General features: G+C 43.7%; 1 protein-coding gene across 2 annotated transcripts in view; it reads left to right on the top strand.

The window, feature by feature from the left end:
- The window catches only part of GNAS (GNAS complex locus), a 252,297-nt gene that overhangs the window by 1,158 nt on the left and 224,961 nt on the right, over window positions 1–26,178 (top strand). The window lies entirely within an intron of this gene.

Below are 26,178 nucleotides of genomic sequence, written 5' to 3'. Positions count from 1 at the left end.
TTTAAGATGACAAGCCATGAAGCAAAGAATCAATGTGGTATATATCTGTTTAAACCACTGGTATATTTTTCCAGTGCTAAATATTTACTGTTTGCAAGAGATATGTTCCATGTGATTCTTATCTGCTATCAAGATTATATTAGCCCCAGTATTTACCTTCAAAAATGTGTGTTTTGAGAGGTAGTCAGGAGCACAATGGAGAGAATAATTGGCTTCCCCAGGAAGAATAGCAAGAATGGAAGGGACATAAAACTTTTGTGTGTGTGTATGTGTTTTATATACACATATAGTTTATACCACAATATAATACATGATGGAGGACTTGCTCATAAAAAATAGGGATCAAAAATCTTTGTAATGTGTACAGTGTATCCTTCCTAAATTACAGCATTTACTCTTTGAGGACAGTGTTTGATTTGGTTGGTTGGTTGGTTGAATTTCTATGTAAACTGTTACTGCGTTAAAATAATGCTAAGTGGATCCTTTTAAGAAATACTTTGGTGAGTTTAACTCATTTTTGTTTCTTTTTAGCAAATAAATTACCAAATTTTGAAATCAGCAAACCACTTCAGGACTGTAGCAAAATCTAAAGTCTAGATGAAAAATGTTTAAAGCTTATTAAAGTGTTAATATTCTGACAGGTTTCAGAGTAACAGCCGTGTTAGTCTGTATTCGCAAAAAGAAAAGGAGTACTTGTGGCACCTTAGAGACTAACCACCGATGAAGTGAGCTGTAGCTCACGAAAGCTCATGCTCAAATAAATTGGTTAGTCTCTAAGGTGCCACAAGTACTCCTTTTCTTTTTGTTAATATTCTGTTATTGATATAGGCCCTGATCCTGCACCTTACAACATGAGGGTAGATTGCAGCACTGGTTCAGAAGCCTGACATAAGTGGAGCTCAACATAGGTGTAGCAGTCTGACTTCACATTGTAAATTGCAGGATTGAGGCCTTAATAATAATAACAACTTCTATCTGTGGGTTTGATCCAATGCTTCTCAAAATCAATTGTTGTCTTTCTATTGACTTCAGTGGGCTTTGCATTAGGCCTGAAGTCATCATGTTGTTAACAAATATTTTCATTTACCCATATTTGTCACTGAATAGATGTTCCAGTATCTAAGGCCTGGCCTACACTACAAAGTTAGTTTGACATAAGTCAGTTTGTTCGCTCAAATTTGTCTCTGGCTGACACAAGCACCCTGTTGCAGCTGTGCAGTAAAACCACCTCCCTGAATGGCAGAGAGCCATGGTCAACCTACTGAGGTTGACATAGTGAGCGGATAGACATTGCAGGACCTGTGTTGACCCTGACAGCTGTCCCACAATGTCCCATTCCCTGCAACAGTGGCCGCTCTGGTAAGTACCTTAAACTCCACTGCCACAGGGTCACACAGACTGGAAGTCACATACACACCACTGTAAAACCTCTGCATATTTTTGGAATGTCTTTTCCTGACTGCCCACCTCTGCAGACACATCTAGCAGCTCGCCCCTGTAGTGTGCAACTCACCAGGCCAGCTCCATGCCCTGGATGAGTTCCTCCCTTGGGGAGGCAGGATTTTGGATCTCCTGGGCCTCTGAGGAGAAGAGTCTCTGCAGGCAGAGCTACAGACCAGCCATGGAAATGTGAACACCTGCAAGCAGATTGCACAGGGGATACAGACAAACGGGTATGACAGGGATCAGCAGCAATGCCATATTATTTTGTACCCTGGTATTATAATGTCCCATTGATAATCCTCATTCCACCAAAACTTCTCTATGACCTTTTTAATTTTAAGTGCCAACAATCTGGTTCCATTTTGGTTTAGGTGGAGCCCATCCTTCTTGTATAGGCTCTTTCCTTCCCCAAAGGTTCCCCATTTCCTAATAAATCTAAACCCCTCTTCCCTGCACCACTGTCTCATCCATACCTTGAGACCCTGTAGTTCTGACTGTCTAACTAGCCCTGCGCGTGGAACTAGAAACATTTCAGAGAATGCTACTGCAGAGGTTCTGGACTCCAATCTCTTACCTTGCTGCTTAAATTTGGCCTCCAGGACCTATCTCCTGCCTTTCCCTGTGTCATTCGTACCTACATGTATCATGACCACCATCTCCTCCCCAGTACTACACATAACCCTGCCTAGACGTCTCAAGAGATCTGCAACCGCCGCACCCAGCAGGCAATTCACCATGCAGTTCTTCTAATCATCACAAACCCAGCTATCTAGGTTTCTAATGATCAACTCCACCACTACTATTACCTGTCTCTTCCTAATAACTAGGGTTCCCTCCCCCAGAGAGGTATCTTCAGTGTGAGAGGATACCGTGACATCATCTGGAGGGAGGGTCCCAGCTATGAGATCGTTTCCCTCCACTCCTCTTTGATCTCCTTCACTGAGACTTTCATCCTCCTCAACGGTTCAGAGGCTGTCAGACTGTGGTGGGACCAGTCTCTTCTATATACCTCTCTGTCTCCCTTAGCTCCTCCTGTTCAGCCACTCTGGTCTCCAGAGCCCATACTTGGTCTCTGAGGGCCAAGAGTTCTTTGCACTGAATGAACACATACACCCCCCAGCCCCATAAGGTAAGTAATCATACATGCGGCATTCAGTGCAATAAACTGGATAGTCCCCACCCCCATCCCCAAGTTGCTGGACTTCTGCCTGCATTCTCTTTTTACTCTTGCAGCTTTTTATGTTGGGTTTTCTTTCTCTGTTTTGTTTCTATGGGGAGGGATGGTTTATTGCCTTAAGTTTAGAGAATGTTAATCAGACATATCTAGCTCTCCCACTTCCTCTCTGAAAACTCCCTCCCTGTTAGCTGCTCCTGTTCTTTAGCTCTATAACATAACAGGACATAACATAACAGGTCTCAATCCTGCAACTACTTATGCATGCTCTTTACCCTCATGAGCCGTTCCAGTGATTTTTGGGGGAGGACTGTTCACAGTAGTTAAGTTAAGTGCGTGTGTAAGTGTTTGCAGGGTCAGAGCCTATATGAGGCAGAGATCATACAGACAACAGCCTCATACACTACACAACTCTGATTCCTTCCTTGAGCACCATATATCGTGGGCCCTGAATAAGGCTGAAATCCTATGAAAACACATAGTATGTGAGCTGTAATTAAAGACTGTATCATAATACAGACACACCAAGGAGCTGAATTAAGGTTACACAACTAACCTTAACTCTGGCAGTCCTAATTTTTGAGACACTTAATGTAGCTTTTGTATCTAACGTCCTTTTTATATTTTTTTTTATTTTTTTTTAAGCAAACTGAAGAAAACAGAAATTCCAAAAGAAGGAATGACAATGACACACACCTCGCCATGGGTGATCAGCAGGGCTGGGCCATTTCAATCAAGAGAGCAGACCTCAACCAAACGAGCGAACTAGTTACTGATTGTGATAGTAGGCTGGCACCCACTCTGCGGAGCAGCCTCAGAGGTGGATAAGACATACAAGTTCCTGTCCCTTTCACAGCTATTTGCTAGACACCATAGGAATAGTGGGAGCAGGGAGTCTTGGTAGTCAGTTCCAGCCTGTCCCTATGCTGCCTCCCCTGGCTCTTCTCACCCCTCCGCCTCCTCTTGTGCCCACTCTGCATTCCAGTCATGTTCTTCATAGATTGCAGCAATGTTGATCTCCTCACAGTGAAGAGCAGCCATTCGTCTGAGCCCTTAGAGCTTTCTGATCTTCCTTTGTGTTGCAGAGCAAACATGTAAAAGGAGGATTAATGAGCAGGTCACCTATTTCAGACCATGCTTTCTCGGGAGAAATTTAGACTTAAGCCCAGTCTACCTTCCTAAGGCCTATTCTACACTACAGTGGGTGGTCGATTTAAGCTACACAATTTGAGTTACATTTGTAGCGTAACTCAAGTCAACACAGCTTAGATCTACTTACTGTGGGGTCCACACTACGCTATGTCGACGGGAGACGCTCTCCCGCCGACATTGCTTCCGCCTCTCGTTGAGGTGGAGTACAGAAATCGATGGGAGAGCACTCTCCCATTGATTGAGCATGTCTTCAGTAGACCCGCTAAATCAATGCCACTGCATCGATTGCAGCAGCACCGATTTAGCTCCGCAGTGAAGTCAAGCCCTCAGTTAGGTCAACATAAACTGCCTTATGTTGACCTAACTATGTCAGTGTACACACTACAATCTTGCTCCTGTGGATGTAAGTGCCCTCTTACACCAACATAATAACTCCACCTCCATGAGAAGCCAGGGCTTATGTTGGTGTGCTTACATCAGCTGTTGGCTGTCTTGTCGATTTCCCGGCTCCATGCTGGAGCTGTGAAATAGACAAGAAAGACAGGCAGCTATAGTCCGGCTCCTTGCTCCCAGCTGGGCTGCTGCCCAGAGGCTCACTGAGGAGAGAAGCCCAGAGGGGGGCAGCTGGGCTCTGAGCAAGGAGCTGCATGGAGCTGAGAGCCCTGGCTCTCAGCCCCCACACTGCCCCTCTTCAATGGGTAGTGAGGACTGGCACCACCAACATAAGGAGGGTAGTGTGAACATCAGCCACCGCCATAATTATGGCGGTGGCTGTAAGTCAACCTAACATAGGTTGACTTAGGGCTGTAATGTAGACATGCCCTAAGGGTTTTCCAACTGTAAAGTGCAGGGAAAGCAGGGGGGTCACGTAGTGTGTCCGAGCAGTTGGATCTGTCTGAGATGAGCGAAAGTTCTGGAGAGAGACAGGCCCATGGCAGCTGCTTCCTGGGACAGGGCAGCGGGTACCTTACCTGAGGTTTCTATAAAAGTGAGCTGTCTGTGTTGTGGTTGTACCCACCTCTGTTCAAGGAAACGGGGACTATTAAATTTAAAACATGAACATAAATTACACTAAAAAAAATCTTACTCCATATCATCAATATCAGTAATGACAGTAGGAGCTTTGTAATAGGAACCAGAGTCACCCCTAGGGTTGTATGCGGGGAATCAAAAGAACATAAGAACAGCCATCCTGGGTCAGACCAAAGGTCCATCTAGCCCAGTATCCTGTCTTCCAAGTGGCCAATGCCAGGTGCCCGAGATGGAATGAACAGAACAGAAAAGGAGTATGTGTGGCACCTTAGAGACTAACAAATTTATTTACAAATTGTTAGTCTCTAAGGTGCCACAAGTAATCCTTTTCTTTTTATGGATACAGACTAACACAGCTGCTACTCTGAACAGAACAGGTAATCATCAAATGATCCATCCCCTCTCACCCATTCCCAGCTTCTGCAAACAGAGGCTAGAGGCACCATTCCTGACCATCCTGGCTAATAGCCATTGATGGACCTATCTTCCATGAGTTTATCTAGTTCTTTTTTGAACCCTGTTATAGTCTTGGCCTTCACAACATCCTCCGGCAAGGAGTTCCATGGGTTGACTGTGTGTTGTGTGAAGAAATACTTCCTTTTGTTTGTTTTAAACCTGCTGCCTATTAATTTCATTTGGTGACCCCTAATTCTTTTGTTATGAGAAGGATTAAATAACACTTCCTTATTTACTTTCTTCACAACTGTCATGATTTTATGGACCTATATCATATCCCTCCTTGGTCATCTCTTTTCCAAGATGAAAAGTCCCAATCTTATTAATCTCTCCTCATATGGAAGCTATTCCATACCCCTAATCATTTTTGTTGCCCTTTTCTGAACCTTTTCCAATTCCAATATATCTTTTTTGAGATGGGACGACCACATCTGCACGCAGTATTCAAGATGTGGGCGTACCATGGATTTATACAGATGCAATATGATATTTTCTGTCTTACTATCTATCCCTTTCTTAATGGTTCCCAACATTCTGTTCCCTTTTTTTGACTGCCGCTGCACATTGAGTGGATGTTTTCAGAGAACTTTCCACAATGCCACCGAGATCTCTTTCTTGAGTGGTAACAGCTAATTTGGACCCCATCATTTTATATGTATAATTGGGATTATGTTTTCCAATGTGCATTACTTTGCATGTATCCATCATTATATAGTTAGCCTTATGAGCCTTATCAGCAGAAGCAGGTTGCTACGGCACTTGGAGCCAGGCAGGCAAACCAGAAACACCTATCTGTACTGTTCTCAGCAACAAGTAAAGTGTTTACTGTTACTTAAAAAGTCTCCAGAATCTTTTCTCATGTTATAATAGCAAGTTGGCAACTGCTATTACAATATCTGCTCCGAACTGGAAACTGACCCACAAGGCCCTGACACCACACCGGCTTTTGTTCAGCAAAGGGGTAGCAGTAATGATAATGCTGTTGCCCCTTTTGACCCAATATTTGGGGACTTGCAGATTCTTTCCTATAGAGAAATTGATCATAGTTAAGTATTTCTTTGGTGCAATTCTGTTTATTTACACAGCAAGTATGCAAAGTCCTGTTTCTCTGAGCACAGTAGGAATCAAACCATAGACCATTTCTTTGGTCAATATTCTGCTGACCACTGACTCCTTTTCTCACCCAAACTATGCAATGGTTTTCCAATACTGGCAAAACCATAAATAAATCTTCTATAAGGTGCAGAGTCCATAAAACATCTATCAATGTCTGGAGAGTTGGCCAGATCTGCACAGCCTCAATTTGCTTTTCATTGGTGGAAATTCCCCCCCTTTACTGATCGTGTAATCAAAGTAAATTACCTCTTTATGAAACAACACTCTCTTTTCGGTTCAGTTTCAGATTGGCAGCCTTAAATTTATCACAGTTTAACACACACCAGGATATCATCTAGATATAAAAACAGGCTGAGAGAGGCAATACCCTTTGTTGGGTGCATTACACGTGCCAAAAGCCACCACTTTAACACAGGCTTTGTTCTCTTGTGAAAAGAGTGTTTTCCCTGTTCTTTGGATCCACTTCCACTTGCCAATACCCACTTGGAAGATCTAATGTGAAAAACCAGATTGAACCTGCTACCACATCCACAGTATCGTCTATACATGGTAATTAGGACTGTTGATTGATCGCAGTTAGCTCACTCGAATAACTCAAAAAATTAATCGTGATTAAAAACAGTAAATTAATTGTGATTAATTGCAGTTTTAGTTGCACTGTTAAACAGTAGAATACCAACTGAAATTTTTTAAATATTTTGGATGTTTTTCTACCTTTTCAAATATATTGATTTCTATTACAACACAGAATACAAAGTGTACTCTGCTTATTTTATATTATTTACCATTTTTACAATGCAAATATTTGTAATAAAAACAAAAGAAATAGTATTTTTCAATTCACCTCATACAAGTACTGTAGTGCAATCTCATTATCATGAAAGTGCAACTTACAAATGTTGATTTTTTTTGTTACATAACTGCATTCAAAAACAAAACAATGCAAAACGTGAGAGCCTACAAATCCACTCAGTCCTACTTCTTCTTCAGCCAATCACTAAGACAAGTTTTTGATTACATTAATAGTAGATAATGCTGCTCACTTCTTATTTACAATGTCACAAGAAAGTGAGACGAGGCATTCGCATGGGACTTCTGTAGCCAGCATTGCAAGAAATGTATGTGCCTTCAAAAATTTGAGAGGCAGGGCCAGCTCCAGCTTTTTTGCTGCCCCCAGTGGCGAAAAACACACACACACAAAAAAAACCTGGTTGAGCTGCCGCCGAAGTGGAACGGAGGGAATGAAGGACTCGTCATTGAATTGCCACCAAAGACCCGGACGTGCCGCCCCAATAACTGATGGAGTGCTGCCCCTTTCTATTGGCTGCCCCAGGCACTTGCTTCCTTCGCTGGTGCCTGGAGCCAGCCCTGTTGAGAGGGGCGAGGTGTGGACCATGCTTTCAGAAGTCATAAAAGAACAACACTACAATGTGGAAACTACAGAACCTGAATCACCGAAAAAGATAATCAACCTTCTGCTGGTGGCATCTGACTGAGAGGGTGAAAATGAACATGCATCGATCCGCACTGCTTTGGATTGTTATCGAGCAGAACCTGTCATCAGCATGGATGCATGTCCTCTGGAATGGTGGCTGAAGCATGAAGGGACATCTGAATCTTTAGTGCCTCTGGCATGTAAATATCTTGCAATGCTGGCTACAACAGTATGATGCTAATGCATGTTTTCACTTTCCGGTGACATTGTGAACAAGGAGCAGGCAACATTATCTCCTGAAAATGTAAACAAACTTGTTTGTCTGAGCGATTGGCTGAACAAGAAATAGGACTGAGTGAACTTGTGGGCTCTAAAGTTTTACATTATTTTATTTTTGAATGCAGCTATTTTTTGTACATAATTCTACATATCAATTTTCATGATAAAGAGATTGCACTACAATACTTGTATTAGGTGAATTGAAAAATACTATTTTTACAGTGCAAATATTTGTAATCAGAAATGAATGTAAAGTGAGCACTGTATACTTTGCATTCTGTGTTGTAATTGAAATCAATATATTTGAAAACGTAGAAAACATCCACAAATATTTAAATAAATGGTATTCTATTATTGTTTAACAGTATGATTAATCTTGCAGAAAAATCCTTTAAAGGGGCTTCATTTAGTTTTCTGTAGTCCACATAGTATCTGGTGGTGCCATCTTAGTACTTAACCAGCACTAGTGATGAGGTCCAAGGAGTGATTGAAGGCTCATTTGTGCCTTCCTGATACATTTGTTAATGACCTGTACATCATCTTCCCTCTGTGCTACAGGTAAATGTGTGGTGGCTGTTGGATAGTGACAGAAAAGAGCCCATTAATCTTGTGCTAGACCAATGCAATACAACCTATATCTTTGTTGGATCAGGAGAACGACTCCTGACTCAATCCTAACCAGAAAGTCTCTTAGAATGCTCTGCTGCTCCTCATTTACGTGTACAGCACTGCAGTGGAAAGTCCAATAGAAACTCTGGGAGCTCACCTCCACCTTCCTTCTTGTAGTTTTCTTCTATACCAGCATTTACTAGATCTTCTGCTTTACATTTTGCTGTCTGTGTTTCCCATTATTACTATTTGCTACTTGTTAGAAACATTCCACAAACAGGAAGCCATTCCTCTTTCAAATCCACAAGAGCTTGAGCAGCTAAAATTGGCATGAGACCCTGAGTCTTAAAGCATTTTTCAACCACTTCCCATCTTCTCTTTGCTGGAAGGTTACCACGGGATGGAGTCGTTACAGCGTCTGCCCCGGAGGCAGGCAACTTGTTCACTACAAACCAACAGCCTAAAAATTCTTTAGTTCATATGGGCCACATTTCTAAAGAGAATTTCCACAGGTTGAATTTATAGGACACCTTTCCTGATACGTATTACACGCACAATGAGATCCAAACAGATTATTAGCTCATCTATTATCTTGGCTATCTCGAAGTCCAGTTTGCAAACCCGCGTTCCCCATTTTTGAGCACGTGCACGTTCCCCAGTAACTTTCTCAATTTGAGACCAAGTAGGAGGTCAGGTTTATGAATCCCCTATCCCCCAGCTTTTTTAGCATCTCTACTCTAATAACTGTCATGTTTTAGCCAGTGTCCACTATTCCTGTGTATTTCATAGATCCGATTACACACTTAATACCCAAATTTCCATTATTCTTGTTTAACTGCCCAGACCTAAACAAAAACAGTTGGGTTGAACCTTGTATCTCCAAGCTTTGTCCCTTCAGCTTGCTGTCCCCCAGTTTTCTGAGCTGGGTAAGAGGGTTTCACTAGACACTTGTGGTGCTCTGTCCTGTTCTGCCTTATATTGGTAACAGTCCTTCATTATGTGGCCAATTTTTTTCACACCACCAGCATTTAACTCAATTGCTTCCCTTACTTTTTGTGCCATTGCTAATTTCCTCTGTGTTACAAACCAAATTATTGTTTTTCCTAAATGTTCAAAAGTGTCATCATGAACTTGATTAGAATCCCCTTTTCCATCCTACGTCTCAGACTTATAGGGCTTATGTTGATCAGCTTTCATCTTACTTACCGGTTCTGGTGAACTGTTGCAAGGAAATATTTGAGTTCCATGGCAAATACCACAGCATCTCAGAATGACTTTGGCCTCCTGTCAGAAGCATCAGCAGGTCCCTAAAAGGGAGGGGGGCCCACCAGTGCCTGAATTGTGGCCCTGCCCCCATGCCAGCCCTTCGCCTCTTCTCCCCACAAGACCCTATCCCCTGCTCGCTCCTCTCCATCCCCATTTCCCTCGTCGCTCACCCTTACGACTGGTAAAAAGTGGAAGGTCCATGACCCCCTAGCCCTGCCTGTTCTAGTACCCCTGCCTCCTGTCACAGACATTGATTTGCAGATCAAGATCAGCCTGAGCATCTACAAATTGGTCCATTACCCACTTATCTTGGAATCCCTTGTTAGTACCTGGGTATGCCAGAAACCCAAGTCTCCACAGGTCCTCTGCCCGTTCAGGTAGCGTCTCTTCTTTCCCTTTCCTAGCTCTTAGCTTTGCTCTGTAGCCTGGCTGGCTCCAAACCACATATCAAAGGTTTGTACCAGGTCTGGATAACTCAGTCTTTTTTCTGGGGCAAAGTTCTGCAGCATTTTCAGAATAGGACCTCTCAAGTTGGCTGCTAGAACCCTCCTTTCTGTTCATGTGCCCACTCATTTGTTTGGGCTGTGATGATGTTGAATTGAACCAAATAAGCCGCTCAGGGAGTTGGAATTTTTCCTTCGAAGATAATGGGTTTTTCATTAGCTGAGCTGAGACCATCTGACCTCTTCCCTCTGGGCCTCTGGATTACAAACAAGGTAGTGTTGTAAAAGTCCTGTTACCCAGGTTCTGACTAACCCAATTCCATGTCCAGGCAGTTGACTTCCTCTATGGTCTGTCACTCTGATTTTCTTCTCAAGGTGATTTTTCAGCTCCTTAAGTCCTTGCTGCAGCTCATCTCTGTTAGCAAGTTCATCAACACTTTCCCAGTCTCCTCTCCTTCATAGAATACCTTAGAACCGTGGTTCTCAAATTTTTGCCCCTTTCACATAGCAAGCGTCTGAGTGCAACCCCCCGCCTTATAAATTAAAAAACTTTTAAATATATTTAACACCATTGTAAATGCTGGACGCAATGCAGGGTTTGGGGTGGAGGCTGACAGCTCGTGACCCCCCATGTAATAAGCTCACGACCCCCTGAGGGGTCCTGACCCCCAGTTTGAGAACCCCTGCCTTAGAACATAAGAATGGCCATACTGGGTCAGACCAAAGGTCCATCTAGCCCAGTATCCTGTCTATTGACAGTGGCCAATGCCAGGTGCCCCAGAGGGAATGAACAGAACAGGTGATTGTCAAGTGGTCCTTCTGGTCCATGGCAGTCAGGCTGCCATCACCTCACTGATCCATTTTACCATTCCAGACTGGGAGTGTTGCAGTTGGGCTTCCTAATCTGCCCAGACAATTTGTAGTTCCTGTTCCAACAAAGATTTCATCTCCACCTGCAGGTCATCTCTCAGAGACCTCCAGAGGCTACATTAATTCCATTTGTGAAGCCTCCAGCTCTAGTTTTAAATTCTTTTGGCCATCTTTGAGTTTTGTGAGCACCTCCATTATTTTGGTTCAACAGGAATGCCAGCTCACAACTTTTCTCCCTGGAAACTGGATCCCTCTACTAACACCAGAGTTATTCCTTTGGACCTGAGTGGTTAGTCAATATTCTTGTGGGCTGTTTTCATTAGGAGAATAAATTGCTGATAGGTATTTCTCGGCTGCAATCCTGTTTCCCTGAACACAGCAGGATTAAAACAAGAGACATTCTCTTATGCTCAATCTTCTAAGCCTCTTTTTCCAGCAAGTACTCTACCCAAAAAGCTTTCTCTCAAGGTCATGCTACAAGTGCCCTCCAGCTGTCTTTGGCTTGCTGTTGTCCACACTCACTCACTCACACACTCTCTCTCTCTCTCCCCCACCAAAACAATACCCTGTCCTCTGCATTTGCATTTAACCCCACCCTTATAACTCAATGCCTGACCAGCCTGTGTTGTGGGTGGTGGCTCCTCGTGTTTCAGCTATATTATTCCAAAAGGAGCTTAATTGCTTCTTACATTTAATCTGACTAAAAGGCGTCTATTAAGCCCATCAGCTTCAATGAGGTTTTTGTCCCGTCCCCAGCATAGCAATAATCTAGATTATGGAGTGGGTGACCACCATATAACACCATCTGAACTGGATTGTATAACACATCTTCAGTTATTGCCTTCAGAAGTTAAGGATAACTTGGCATAACCCCTAGCTGGAATCATAAGTGAGTAAGGAATAGAGTGTGGCTGGAACTTATCAGGTTCCTCTGCAGCAAAAAATAAGGCTATTATTATATTATCTCATTCTCCAGAGCAAATAATTAAACTGACTGAAAGGCTGACTCAGTAAAGCAATAACTCCAGCTTGTTTGTACTGGCAACCCCTGTTTATAGTCTTCAATTACAAGTTCAGAGAGGAATTGCCAGCCAAGCACCGTAACAATCAAATTGTAACACTTAAGCCTTGTCCACACTGTAATTTTTGACTTGAGTTTGTAACCAATTAGTGGCATGGTGGGCTCTAAATGCTTGGTGTTAGTGCATCACATGGCTAATTCTTGGCTAGTAACCCTGGCTTCTAGCAGTGATTGGGCCTAAGTTGCCACATGGTTGTCTTCCTGTAACTAAGTTGGCACTGTTTATTTTCAGTGCAGCCAGGACCCCTGAACCCACCTGAGTAATGAGTTGGCCTGATCCTCCTTCCTTCATGCAGTGTGTGCAGTGAATATCTCAGAGTGTATTTCCGTGCCCCATCATCTGACATAGAAAGAGTTCCAGGAGAGAGAAGTGAGAACTCCAGTAAGAGATGAAGGGAGACTGAGACCCTCAGCAGGGGAATGGAGGAAGGCCTCCGAACCCCAGTGGGGAGGAATCCCAGAAAATGTGGTGAGCACTTGAAGCCCCAACAGAAGGGTGCCCTGAAAATCCCATCAGGGTGGCTGATGGGTACATGGATCTGCGGCTGAGGTAATATGGGAGTGTGGTGGGGATTGGGAGTGGTGTGTGTGGGAAAAGTTGGTTGAGTGAGCTCATGGGCGCCTGGATGATTTAGTGAAAGAAATGGAGTGATGGTAAGGGGAGGTAGTACAGAAAGAGAGGGCATTGAATTGAAGCAAGAGGAGTGAGATGGGGAGATTAGGATAATTGGGAAGTTTGGGATGGGGAAGAAGATGGAGGAGAGGCAGAAGGGGGAAGGGAAAAGACTGGAAAGGTGGAATCTTTTGGAAAAAATATGGAAAGGGAGAGGGGTAAACACTGGAAAAGAAAGTGAGGGGGAGAAGGAGAAATTAATCTGAAGAGAAATATCCAGAAAGGCAAAGGGGTTTGAGGAGGAGGAAAAAATTACAACTCTGAAAAAGAAGCGAAGATACAGGAAAAGGAGAGAGAAGTGAGGCCAAAGGCAAAGGAGGCTATGCATGTAAAAATTATTTATTGTTAAAGTTTAATGCTATAATAAAATCCAGGCAAATGCCCTGTGTTTGATTTATATGGTACAGATGAGCTCTTTGGAGCCATCCACAAAATTGAACTGTAACTCTCCCTTATTTCTCTCTCTCTCTCTCTGCTGGTAAATTAATTGGAGTTATGGCTGCATTTTTGTGGGCTGCTCAAAAGATATCTGACTGTTGCAGGCTGGACTGGCAGGCACTAGACATGTGTATGAAGAGGGGTCGTATGAGCTGGAAGACCCATAAACACTTCCTCCTTCAGGTGGATGAGTAGGGGACTTCCTTTGCCCTGATTGTAATTAGGGTTGCCAACTTTAATAGCACAAAACTGAACACCCTTCCCACGCCTCTTCTCGGAGGCCCTGCCCATGCTCACTCCATTCCCCCCCCCCCCTCTGTTGCTCGCTCTCCCCCACCCTCACTCACTTGTTCATTTTCACTGGGGCTCAGGCAGGGGGCTGGGGTGCAGGTTCTAGCTGGGGGAGCGGGCTCTGGGGTGGGGCCAGGTTTGAGGGATTTGGGGTGCAGGAGGTGGCTCTGGGTTGGAGCCAAGGGATTTGGAGTGCAGGATGGGGCTCCAGGCTGGGGCCAAAGGGTTCGGAGTGTGGGAGGGGGTATGGGCTCTGGGCTGGAGGGTGAGGCCAGAAATGAGGGGTTCAGGGTGCAGGAGGGGGCTGGGGCAGGGGGTTGGAGTGTAGGGACTGCAGGCTCTGGGATGGGGCTAGGGATGAGGGGATTGTGGTACAGGAGGGAGTGGGCTGGGGCAAGGGGTGCAGGGGTGTGAGGGCTCTGGCTGCAGGTATGGGCTCTGGGGTTGGGATATAGGAGGGGGTTTGGGCATGGGAGGGGGTTTAGGGCTGGCAGTTGGGGCGTGGGAGGGAGTGTGGGCTCCCGGCAGCGTTTACCTCGGGCGTGGCAACGTATCCCTTGGCTCCTCGGTGGAGGTGCAGCCAGGCGGCTCTGCATGATGCACACTGCCTCCACCCGCAGGCACCACCCCGCAGCTCCCATTGGCCACAGTTCCTGGGCAATGGGAGCTGTGGAGCCGGCGCTCGGGGTGAAGGCAGCGCGCAGAGACCCCCCCCGGCTGTCCCTCTGCCTAGGGGCTGCAGGAACATTTTGCTGCTTCTGGGAGCTGCACAGAACCAGGTAGGGAGTCTGCCAGCCCCACCAGCCAGACTCTTAACAGGACCAGTGCCACCAGGATCCCTTTTTGACCAGGTGTTCTGGTAAAAAAAAAAAAAAGACACCTAGCAACCCTAATTGCAATCCAGGCTGTGGGCCAAGAGTGGCAGCCAGCCTGCTGCTTCTGCTACCACAACACTGTTTCTCCTGCTTGCCCAGATCCTGTTGGTCTTTCCAGCTCTTCCCTTGCCCCAAACCCAACCATTAAACTCCTCCCCATGTCCTTTTCTTTTGCTTACTGGGCTCTTGTTTTTAACTCAGAATGGGAAAGAGGAAATGGGAGAGGCAAAAAGATAATTCTGAAGTGCCTGTGGGTGTCCCATAAAGGAGCAACTCAAAGGCAGAGGACTTGAGAGATCTACCGTGTGGTAAACGAGAGAGGCGAAAATCTGATGAACCTTAGAAATAAAGAGACAGGATGAGAGATCCCGATTTTGTGTGATGGGCAGATAGTTGATGAGTACTGGGCATGTGGTTTGGGGGAGGAATAGTGAGTGGTGGGACTACAGGTTTTTGTTAAGTGTGTTTGGCGCTGTGGTCGAATGGGTACATGCAGTGTTACCACCTCTCGTGATTTTATTGCAAGTCTCACTCACAGTATTTGGTATTTATAATAAATCCCCAGCTCTGGAGCCATATGATTCTGGAAGAATCTCAGCTTTCATTTAAAAAAAAAAAACTTTCTAGCCCTCCTGGACATGGATAAAAGCTTGAAAACATGAACCCTAAAGGCTCAAAACCTGAAGGCAACTAAAAAGAAGCCAAACTTTATTTTTAAAAAGCTCATGATAAGCCAGTCTCATGATTTCGGGAAGAGGGCTGACTCATGATTTTTGAACACGTGGGATTGGCGATACTGAATGAGTGAGTAATGCATGGATGGGGAAGCTGTGAATAAGGAAATGTATGTGTGCTTGATATGGGAGGCAGCCCTCAGAGAGTGTTTGATTAAGAGATGGAGCAAAAATTTAGAGAAACCAAAGAAAGAAAGGAGAGATTGGGGGAGGATAGTTAGAAAAGAGAATGTGGGGGAGAGAGGGGCTGGGAAAGGGCACTGAGAGAAAACAAAACAGACATGGAAGGGAAGGTGGTGGTGTTTGACAAGAGCATGGGAGAGGAAAAAACACAATGAGGGAGAGATTAGACTGAAAGGAAAGAGGCTGAAAAAGATGAAGCGGGAGGAGGGAAAGAAACCAGGATCCTAGAATAAAAAGGAGAGAAAAAGACTGAATGAAAAGGGAAGAAAACAAAGAGAGAAGAAACTTTTTAAATGATTATCTAAGGTTTACTGCCTCTCTCTCCCCCGATGTGCCTGCGCCATGTCTGATGTTCACATGCAACTGATTCTGAGAAATGGAGGTTTCAGAGTAGCAGCCGTGTTAGTCTGTATCCACTGAATGCATCCGATGAAGTGAGCTGTAGCTCACGAAAGCTTGTGCTCAAATAAATTGGTTAGTCTCTAAGGTGCCACAAGTCCTCCTGTTCTTTTTGAGAAATGGAGGGGAGTTCCACTCCAAGCAACACGAGAGCAGGAGATACTCTAGGTGCAAATCTCCCACAATATAGGCCCACCTAGTTCTTATTTTATTTTCATGACAGACCTGCTTGGCATCACTGATAATGCCCCGAAGGCCCTGTCCGCACCAGTTTCAGATTTGGGTGAGCTACAACCCTGTTGAAATCCAGTTGTTGCTGGAATGATCCTGGCACATGTTCCCTGCCAGTGGTGAGCACAGACTTTTTGGCCCCTTGGGTGTTATGAAATTGCACAGTTATCACAGGCCTGATCCGAGCACTAGTAAGGGCCTCTGAAACATTGTTAGATCTGGCCAGAGTTATCTTACAAACATAAAACCAGATGGGTCCACATTCTGGACTGTGGGAAAGGTGCTTATCAGCCAGCAATCTGCTGGGATGCCTGTAACACCTCAGTGATTCATCGATTCCAAAGCCAGAAAAGATCATTGTGAGCATCTAGTCTGACCTCCTGTGTAACACAGGCCAGAGAACTGCCCCAAAATAATTCCTAGAGCAGATCTTTTAGAAAAAATATCCAATCTTGATTTTAAAAATGGTCAGTGATGGAGAATCCACCACAACTGTTGGCAAATGGTTAGAATGAATAATTACCTTTACTTTCTAAAAATGTACACCTTTATTTCCCGTCTGAATGTGTCTAGCTTCAGTTTCCAGCCATTGGATCGTGTTACATCTTTCTCTGCTAGATTGAAGAGCCCGTTATTAAATATTTGTTCCCCATGTAGGTACTTACAGACTGTAATCAAGTCACCCCTTAACTTCTCTTTGTTAAGCTAAATAGATGGAGCTACTTGAGTCTCTCACTATGCGATGGGTTTTCTAATCCTTTACGCGTTCTTGTGGCTCTTCTCTGAACCCTCTCCAATTTAGCAACATCCTTCTTATATTGTGGACACAGTGTTCCCACAGCAGTCGAACGAGTGCCAAACTCAGAGTTAAAATAATCTACTCCTATTTAAGAGTCCCCTGTTTTATTAATCCAAGGGTTGCATTAGCCCTTTTGGCCACAGTGTCACAGTGGGAACTTATGTTCAGCTGCTTATCCCCCACAATTCCCAAATCTTTTTCAGTCACTGCTTCCCGAGTCCCCCATTCTGTAAGTACAGCCTAAGTTCTTTGTTCCTAGGTGTATACATTTACACTTAGCCTTATTCAAATCCAGATCACTCTGTATCAGTGACATGGTCTCTTCTCTATTTACCACTCCCCCCAGTTTTGCCACCTGCAAACTTTATCACTGATAATTTTATGTTTTCTTCCAAGTCATTGATAAAAATGTTAAATAGTATATGGCTAAGAACCGATCCCTGCGGGTCCTCACTAGAAACATACCCATTCAATGATAATTCCCTCTCTACAGTTACACTTTGAGACCTATCTGTTAGCCAGCTTTTAATCCATTTAATATGTGTCATGCTAATTTTCTATTGTTCTAGTTTTTTTTAATCAAGATGTTGTGTGGTACCAAGTCTCATGCCTAAGAAGTCTAAATATATTATCTAAACACTATGACGTTTATCAACCAAACTTGTAATCTCCCAAAAAATATAAGGTTAGTTTGACAGGATCTATTTTCCATAAATCCATGTTGATTGGCATTAATTATATTGCCCTCCTTTAATTCTTTATTAATTGAGTTGTATATCAGCTGCTCCATTATCTTGCCTAGGATTGATATCAGAGTGGCAGGCCAATAACCCAGATCATCCTATTTGCCCTTTTTAAAAACTGGCACAATGGTAGATGTCTTCAGTCTTCGGGAATTTCCCCCTGTGCTCCAAGACTTATTGAAATCAACATTAATGGTCCAGCGAGCTCCTCAGCCAGCTCTTTTAAAACTCTCAGATGCAAGTTATCTGGATCTGCTGAGTTTAAAAATGTCTAACTTTAGCAGTTGGGGTTAAACATGTTCCTGAGATATTAGTGAAATGAAATATGATATGACTACATCATCATTCCCCCCCAAGTACAGAACAGAAATATTTATTAAACACTTCTGCCTTTTCTGCATCATTATTGATAATTCTACTGGTTCTATCTAGTAATGGACCAATACCATTGTTAAAATTCTTTTTCTTCCTAATATATTTTAAAAACTACTTCTTCTCCTTAACTCTAATAGTGATACATTTCTCTTTGTGACTCTTTGCTCCATTTATCAATTCTCCACAATTCCTATCTTCTGATTTACATACATTAGTATCAACTGCTCCTTTTTTCCATTTATTACATATTATTATTTAATTTTTTATAGCTGCCTTCTCCTCCTCTCTAAATCAGGTTGGTGTTTTTATCCACTACAGCTTTCTTGCTTGATTGTGGCTTTTGGGGCACCTAATAAAGTGCTCTGAAACAATTCCCAGTTATCAGTCACATTTTCTTTCCAATGAAATTCCTCCCAGCTGATTTGGCGCATAATTGTTCTCAGCTTTGTGACACTGGCCATTTTAAAGCATCAAGAGTATACATTACTGGCCTGGACTTTAATCTGTTTGCACATTGTAAATGTGATCCAACCATGATCACTTGAACCTAAACTGCCATTAATTTTTAGTTCAGTGATCAGTTCCTCTTTGTCAAGATAAGGCCTAATATAGAATTCCCCCATTTTCGAGGGGAATTTTTTTTTAATTAGGAAATTGTTATCTATAATATTTAGAAATTCCAAGGATGTTTTAGTATTGGCAGCATGAGATCTCCACCATATGCCACTCAGATTGAAGTGATCACATGATCACACAGCTTTTTTTCCTGCACATTATAGGTAGGTGAATAAGGAGCTGGTTATCCTGTTCCCCGGTGTGATTTGGTGTAGCAGACACAAACCAATATCTTTTTGTGGTTTCTTTTATCTGTTAGGACATTGATCCATAAGCATTACAAGATCATTTTCTTTCAAGTTGTCAGTGACTCATTTTTGACATAAAGCGCCACTCCCCCACCCCATTTTGTCCATGCGATCCCTTCTAAATGGTTAAAACCGTAGATTTTAACATGCAAATCATCCCACTAGGTTTCAGAAATATCAATTGGATCAAATTTATGCTCATAAATGAGCAATTCTAATTCCTCTTGTTTGTAACCAAGGTTCTTAGCATTTGTGAATAGGTAAAGCAACAATTTTGTCTCTTCATATCCTTTGGTTCCTTGATTAATTTTGTTTTCAGCATCTTGATTCTGTGCTGAATGAGTGCTCCTATCTTCCTTCTTTTGTTATTAGCCTGTTCCTAAGGAGATTGGTTCCCCTTCTACTGAGCTGGAGGCCTTCCAAACTATACAGCCCCTTCCTCTCTCCATAGAAGATGGACCAATGTTCCCCCAAACCCAAACCTTGCACCATTTACCTAGTCAGCAGGTCACTTCCAGAATCTTCTGCCTTCCTTCACTAGTGGACAGGAAGTACCTCAGAGAAGATCATATGGGACATTCTTCTTGCTCAGTACGCTTCTGTGTTCCCTGACATCCTCTATTAGTGGTGAGAAGTAGTGTCATTCATGCACATATGAACCATCACCAATGGATCCTTGCCCGTCGATTTCAGAAGCCTATCCAATCTTTGAGTGAGGTCCAGTATTCCCTCTAATTTTTCCCACACATGTGCGGAATGAATTTTGTTACGTGTACCTATATGGAAGTGATGTGTGACACACATCACTTTCATATTGGTGCACATAAGAAAATTCATGTGGTGGGGGTGTGGACTCTGGGGTGGGGCTGAGGGGCTCAGGGCTGGGGCAGAGGGTTGGGGTGGGGGGTGAGGGCTCCGGCTGGGGGTGCAGGCTCTGGGGTGGGGCTGGGGATGAGGGGTTTGGGATGCAGGCTATCTGGGGCTACAGCATGGAGAGGACTCCTCCCTACCGCCCCAGCGCTCTCTCCCCGCAGCAGCACCTGGGATGGGGGAGAGGGGTGCCTGTCCCTCGGCCACGGCAAGTCGGGGGCCGGGCTAGGTTCAGGCCGGGGGAGGGGTGCCTGTCCCTCGGCCACAGCAAGTCAGGGGCCAGGCTAGGTTCAGACTGGGGAGGGGCGTCTGTCCCCCAGCCACAGCAGGTCCGCCTGCATGGCACTTAATAGGTTGCTGCACGGCCACACAGCTTACAAGGAATTTAGGTGAGGTTTTGTGTCTTGGCTCCAGGAAGGCAGCTTACCATCCAGTTGTCTGTGTCCCTTGCAAAATGTTCTTTCGATTTTTCTGAGTATTGAATCCCCGAGATGGCTTGTCTCTCTTCCTTGGACTGTTGGAGAACTTCAAAGGAGTAAGATGAAGTTTGGGGAAATATTTTTCCCAAACTAAAGGAATGCTTTGAAAATGCAGCAGATGCTTTAAGAGTTTCAGGCTGCTTAATTCTGCTACATTATCAAAACCAGTGGCAGATTAGCCACTGGGCTAACAGGGCCCATGCCCAGGGGCCCCAGCCAATTGGGGAGCCCTGAAAAAATGGGAATGCCCTGACCCGCTCCGCCCATCTGGCACTCTTGCGGGGGAAGCCCCCGTGTCTCAATCCCACTCCCCAGCAGGCATGCCGAGCAGGCAGGGCAAGGCAAGTCCCCATGCCCAGACTCCATTTCCCCTGCAGGAGTACTGGGGGGCTGGGGAGGGGACTACAGGTGGAAAGGGCAGGGAAGGACCCCCACTTGCTCTAGCCCAGGGCCCCACAAAACAGTAATCTGCCTCTGATCAAAACATCCCTTTAGTTTTGAAGAAATACTCCCGGGCAGGAAGAGAACTGGCCTAGAAACACTGAATGGAGCAGTGACCATTTTAAGTTATCACCTGCATGTCTAGAAACTAATGCTGCTCACACAACTGGAAAGCTGGTAATGGTACCCAATCTAACTGAGCCCAGATCTTACTGCCACTAAAATGAATGGCAAAACGCATGCCAACTTCATTGGGGCTAGGATTTGGCTCATGCATCATAACATAATTTGCGGTAATTCCATCTAATGCTTCACGTTTCAGGCTATGTCCTAGTGTATTATGGACCTTGTTCCCCTATGGCACTGCTGTCCTCGTCACTTCGACGTAGCTCCACTATTCAGGAGACTGCATCTGAGAACTAGCTTCAGAGTCTTTCTGTTAACTTTTAAGACTCATTGCAGGGCCTGGTTTTTCAGAAGTGCCAAGTCCCCACAACTCCAGCTGGAGTCAGTAGAGCCTGGTTCACATTTATGCCTCTTGAAACGTACATTCAGTTCCTCACCTTAGCGCTTCTTGAGCCTATCCTTTCTGTTTGCTGTTTCACAATGTTCTGCTTCTGTCCATCTGGTGCTGGTTTAGTGGAATTCCCTCCCTTTGAATTCCATATGGCTGACGCATCAGTTTGTTTAAATTTAGGCTCCAAATATTAATTTTAAAACCATTTCAAGTTCATTTTTGTGTTGTTGGGTGTTTGCATTCCACTCCTCTTGTGGGATATGTCTGCTACTTTAAAGCGTCTTGGAAGCCACTGGGAGTTTTGCCTTTGACTTCTGCAAGAGGTAGATCGTGCCCATAGTGCTGGACCAGATCCTGATCTCACAGGGTCAGTAACCCCCTCAACAGCCTGTACTGCCTGTCGATGTCTGTGATTATTGAGGGCATTTCCTACCTAGCAAAATTAGGCCCTAGTCAGGAGCTTTTCACTGTGGTGCAGAATCCTGACTGCATCTCTTCAGTTTAAAGGGTGGACTGCTAAGTGTTTGCATGGCAAGCACATCTATGCACAACTCTATGGAACTGTGGGGCACCTTGGCATAAGCTTCTGGCTGCCTTGCCAGTGCAGTCTGCCCTGGAACAGCTTCCATGTGGACAGTGGTTTAGCTTCTAGAAGTGGGAGGAACTCCTCCCACTTGTGCTTAGGTTTCTAGTAAGAAGCTAAAAAATAATATTGTCCAGTGACCACAATATGATCAAAGTTGTTATTGTCTGTGAGGAGGAATTGATAATCATCCATACAAAAAAATAACAATAACAGCTCTCTGTCTCTTTAACCAGGATAATGATACTTAATCAGCTTCTTAATGTGCTTTGAGACCTGTGGAGGAAAAGCACTATGTAGGAGCTGATTTTTCCTATCTGTGCATCAGACCCTCAGTATATACACCAGGTCATACTTCTGTTGTTTTTTCTGCCCCTTAAATTTTGGTCCTGTGCTTGTCCAAGTATATATAATCATGTATTTTCATTTAATTTTCCTTCTAGTTGGTATAATCAACAACCATATAATAAGAGGCTTGGTAATTCACCCAAATGAACAGAACTCCAAATGTTTGTTGACTGAAGGGAGCCTCTGAAATGTGATTATAGTGGACATTGATCCATATACTTCTGAAGGTGTAGGATGTGTAACAAGAAGGGAATGTTAGTTGTGTGACTTACTCTAATTTACCCTTGGCTCAATGAGGTATTTGAGAAACAAGACCGCATGTATTTTATAAATAGGACAGATGAAGTGTTTTTTACTTCCTCTAATGAGTTCCTACTGCAAAGGAAACCTACGGTATCTATTTATTAGCAGCCTCTCACAAGCTTGTTGTCACTTAAAGAAAAGGATGAATATTTCCTCCATTAAGGAACAGTGAACACCTTAGCTCAGGGGTTTTCAATTTGGAGGTGAACAGGTGTAAGGTGGTTGCTACCACCTTCTGCTTCCCAAATTGCTAGATGGGAGGGGTGGGTCCTGGCTCAGTCCCAGCTGGATGGGAGGAGGGTTTTGGATGGGGTGTTAGCCTATCTACTAGGTTTTTTTCTAGTCTTTGCAGTAATGTGCTGGAAGGGGGGCTACTGAAAACCCTGAGGGGACCCTGTTAAAATTCTGCACCCAAACTGCAGGAAGAGTTTGCATGATTTTCCTGCCTCTGGTGGAGTCTTCCTTCTCCTTATCTCCCCTCCCACATCCGCAGATGCAACTAAATCACTCTGACCAGAGAGGACTTACTCTTGTAGCTCATAAAAATGCTTCCGGCGAGAAAGATTTTTTATTTTTATTTTTTTGCCTTGAGAATGAACCAAATTTCCCAGAAATGGAACCCCCAACCTGCTAGAGGTCTTAACCTACCCCACCTCCACATTATAAAGGTTGAAGGTTGTGCTGTGCTGTCAATATACTCAGAATAGTTTTCAGGACCAAAGTACAAACATTTGCAGCCAGGGGCAGCTTCATATAAGTTTACTGAAAATTCTCCCTACTTGGCTATGGTCATAAGGAAGTGTTCTTATGTCAGTGGAAAAACAAATGAATAGATGGCCCAGCCCCGCTCCTCTCCCATTGGTGAGCACTCTCATCTCTGCAGAATGGGGTTTGCCTCCATCTAGAGGGAAACGAATTGTGGGAGCACTTGTTTAAAATAGCAGCAGCCCACCCCTCAGCCCAGTAAGCCCCCATAATGAACTAAGGATGGTTTGTGAGATGGAGTCCTGCAGACATGACCAGAAAGGCACTTTTGCAGTATAGTCACATTGAAGATGCATGTATCTTAAAACACCATTTCCAATAATCTAGTGATTAGGATCCTTACTATATATTTCTATGCACTCCAACAACCACCTCTTCACTGTTACTCTGAAACATACTGCACTGTGCTGTGATTTTGGTCTGTTTGCTTGATTTTGCCCATCAGACTGCCAGAAATTCAGAAGCTTTCAGCCTCAGACAGTACCTGGGTAGGAAATCTTCAGGGAATAGCTAAGGGATACATGATTCAGGAGAGGATGCTCTTCTCTCTGAGTCAGTTCAGAACGAAAACCCACAGCTTGGTGTTAGGGGTTGTTCTGCTGTGCAGCTGAAGATGCCAAAATGTACATTTTAAAGATTCTGTTACTTGTAAGAATAGACATGTTCACCCTGATGTCCATTGGCTAATTACATCCTGCCTCAGATTCCCCAGCAATGACATGTGGAAAAGGGATTTCTCACTTCCTGCCCCAGACTGTCGTAGGATGGTTCTTCCTACCATTAACAGCTGCTGAGTCTCGGCCTCATGGTAAATAGAGTGACCCCTGTGTAGAGGCTGTATATGAGCTTGTAAAGCATGTTGGGTTGAAAGACGCTGATGATAGCTTATTTGTTAAGTACACAGTGTGTTCTGAGTAGAGGTGGGTGAAATTCTTCCACCAAATGATTTTCAGCTAAAAATGCAGATTTGATAACTCTAAACTTTTCATAAATTCATGCCAATTTAATTGACTTTTTCATTTAAAAAAAAACTACAAAAATTCAGAACTCCAAATGTTTCAACGTTTTGGTTTGAAACAAGTTTTCATTTTGAAATTTCCTTGTCTTTTTTTTAAAATCATTTAAAAATACTTGTAATTGAAATTTAAATGTTTAGTTTGACCCAAAATGATTATTTTGACTTTTCAAAATTGCCAACAAACCAAAAAATCCATTATTCTCCCAGCTCTAGTTCTGAGCCACACAAGACACAGCAGAAGAAGATACCATCCTGCCCCAAGCTGCTTAAAATCTAAAGGCAAAGATCTGCCTCTATGAGCCACAAGTTCGCTATGAAGGTGCCCGTTTAAAGAAGAGCCACAGGAAATTGCTAAAGTCATTCCTGACCCTATTTTGGGGAAGTGGTAATGCCAGCATCCTGTCTGTGAGATTCTCTTAACTATGTAGGGACAGATCAGCAGCATTTCTCAAACCAGCATGAAATACAACAGCAAAATCCTCTTGGCAAGAAGTTAGGAACATATTTAGGGTAAACATATAAGACCTGAACTTGGTCATTCATTCATTCTTGAAACACATTGTTACTACTTCCTATTTCTGGCTGAAATAAAACAACAAATTGTTACTATCACACTGTAGATCAATGAGCTTATGATGCATCAGCTAAGAAGCTCCAAAGGGTGTAAGACTCACAAGGAGAAAAGGTGTTAGCCAACATATTAAAATTTCACATGTTAAAATCCTAGCATAGACAAGGTAAACTGTAGTTTTAACATGGATTAGCTGGTCGTGGTAAACCCAAGTCTCCCACCTAGGGTTTACCCGACCAGTTAACACAGTTTACTGTGTTCACATTAGGATTACAACACATGTTAAAAATGTACTTCTAATGTAGATGGAGCTTAATTAGGAGTGCTGGATGCACATTCTGGGGCCCAGGAGTTTTGTGTTAGGGGTTCAGAGTGGCCACTGGCACAGCCTGGACTAGTAGACACAAAGGGGCTGCCTGGCTAAGGGCTGGTGAATACCTTCCTGCCTCACCCCTACAGGATTCTCTGCACTATTACTTGGGCTTTGGGTGAGTTCCATGCCCAGTGCTTTGGAAGTTCTATGAATGCAAGGAGCAGAGGAACCAAAGTGCATGGTTCTCAGCTTTGTAAGATGTCCTTAATATGCTGTAGTGCATCCAGCCATTACTTTGGTTTTTATGTTCATTTTTTTTTGTGATGTCTATTTTCAGAGGTCAGGAGGGCTTTTTAATTTCTGTGCACTAAATTTCTTCCAGTGCTTTGCTGTCTTTGCACTATGGCACATAGGAGTTGCCACACTAGATCAGACTAATCGCCCCCATAGTCCAACAAACTGGCTGACAGTGGCCAGTATAAGATACACGAAAGAAACCCCATGGTGAACAGTAAGGGCACAACTTGTTCATAGAAGGAGTTTGCGCCTCTCCAGCTCCGTTAGTGACTGACCTAGGCCCTGAAGTATGCTTCTATCTCTTCTACAAAGCTCTTTTAAAATGTGTGTATTCTTATTGAGAAAGACAAGGCAGGTGAGGTAACGTCTGTTATTTTTCTACTCTCATTATCCATATTAGCGTCCAATCTTTCTTGAAACCTGCACTGCACTGATCTTGGAGATATCTTGTGGAAGCATGTTTCACAGGTTTTCTATGCTTTGCTTTGTTTAAAAATAGTTATCGCACTTTTTTAAGTGTTGCTGTTCTTCAATTTCATGGAACATTGCCCTGTTCTTGTATTGTGAGAGAAGGAAAATAGGAAAACTCTTTACTTTGTATGCCTGTTATGTCCCCTGTTGTTCATTCTGTCACTAAACTAAAACAGTCCCAATCTTTTAAAATAGGCTTTTATCCGCACTTCTGACCATTTGTATGGCCTATCTCTGAAACC

The sequence above is a fragment of the Lepidochelys kempii genome, chromosome 13 (genome assembly GCF_965140265.1).
Source record: "Lepidochelys kempii isolate rLepKem1 chromosome 13, rLepKem1.hap2, whole genome shotgun sequence".
In the NCBI taxonomy this organism is placed as follows: domain Eukaryota; kingdom Metazoa; phylum Chordata; order Testudines; family Cheloniidae; genus Lepidochelys; species Lepidochelys kempii.
Note: the sequence above shows the minus strand (reverse complement) of the source record. Positions and strands in the feature narration are given on the sequence as shown.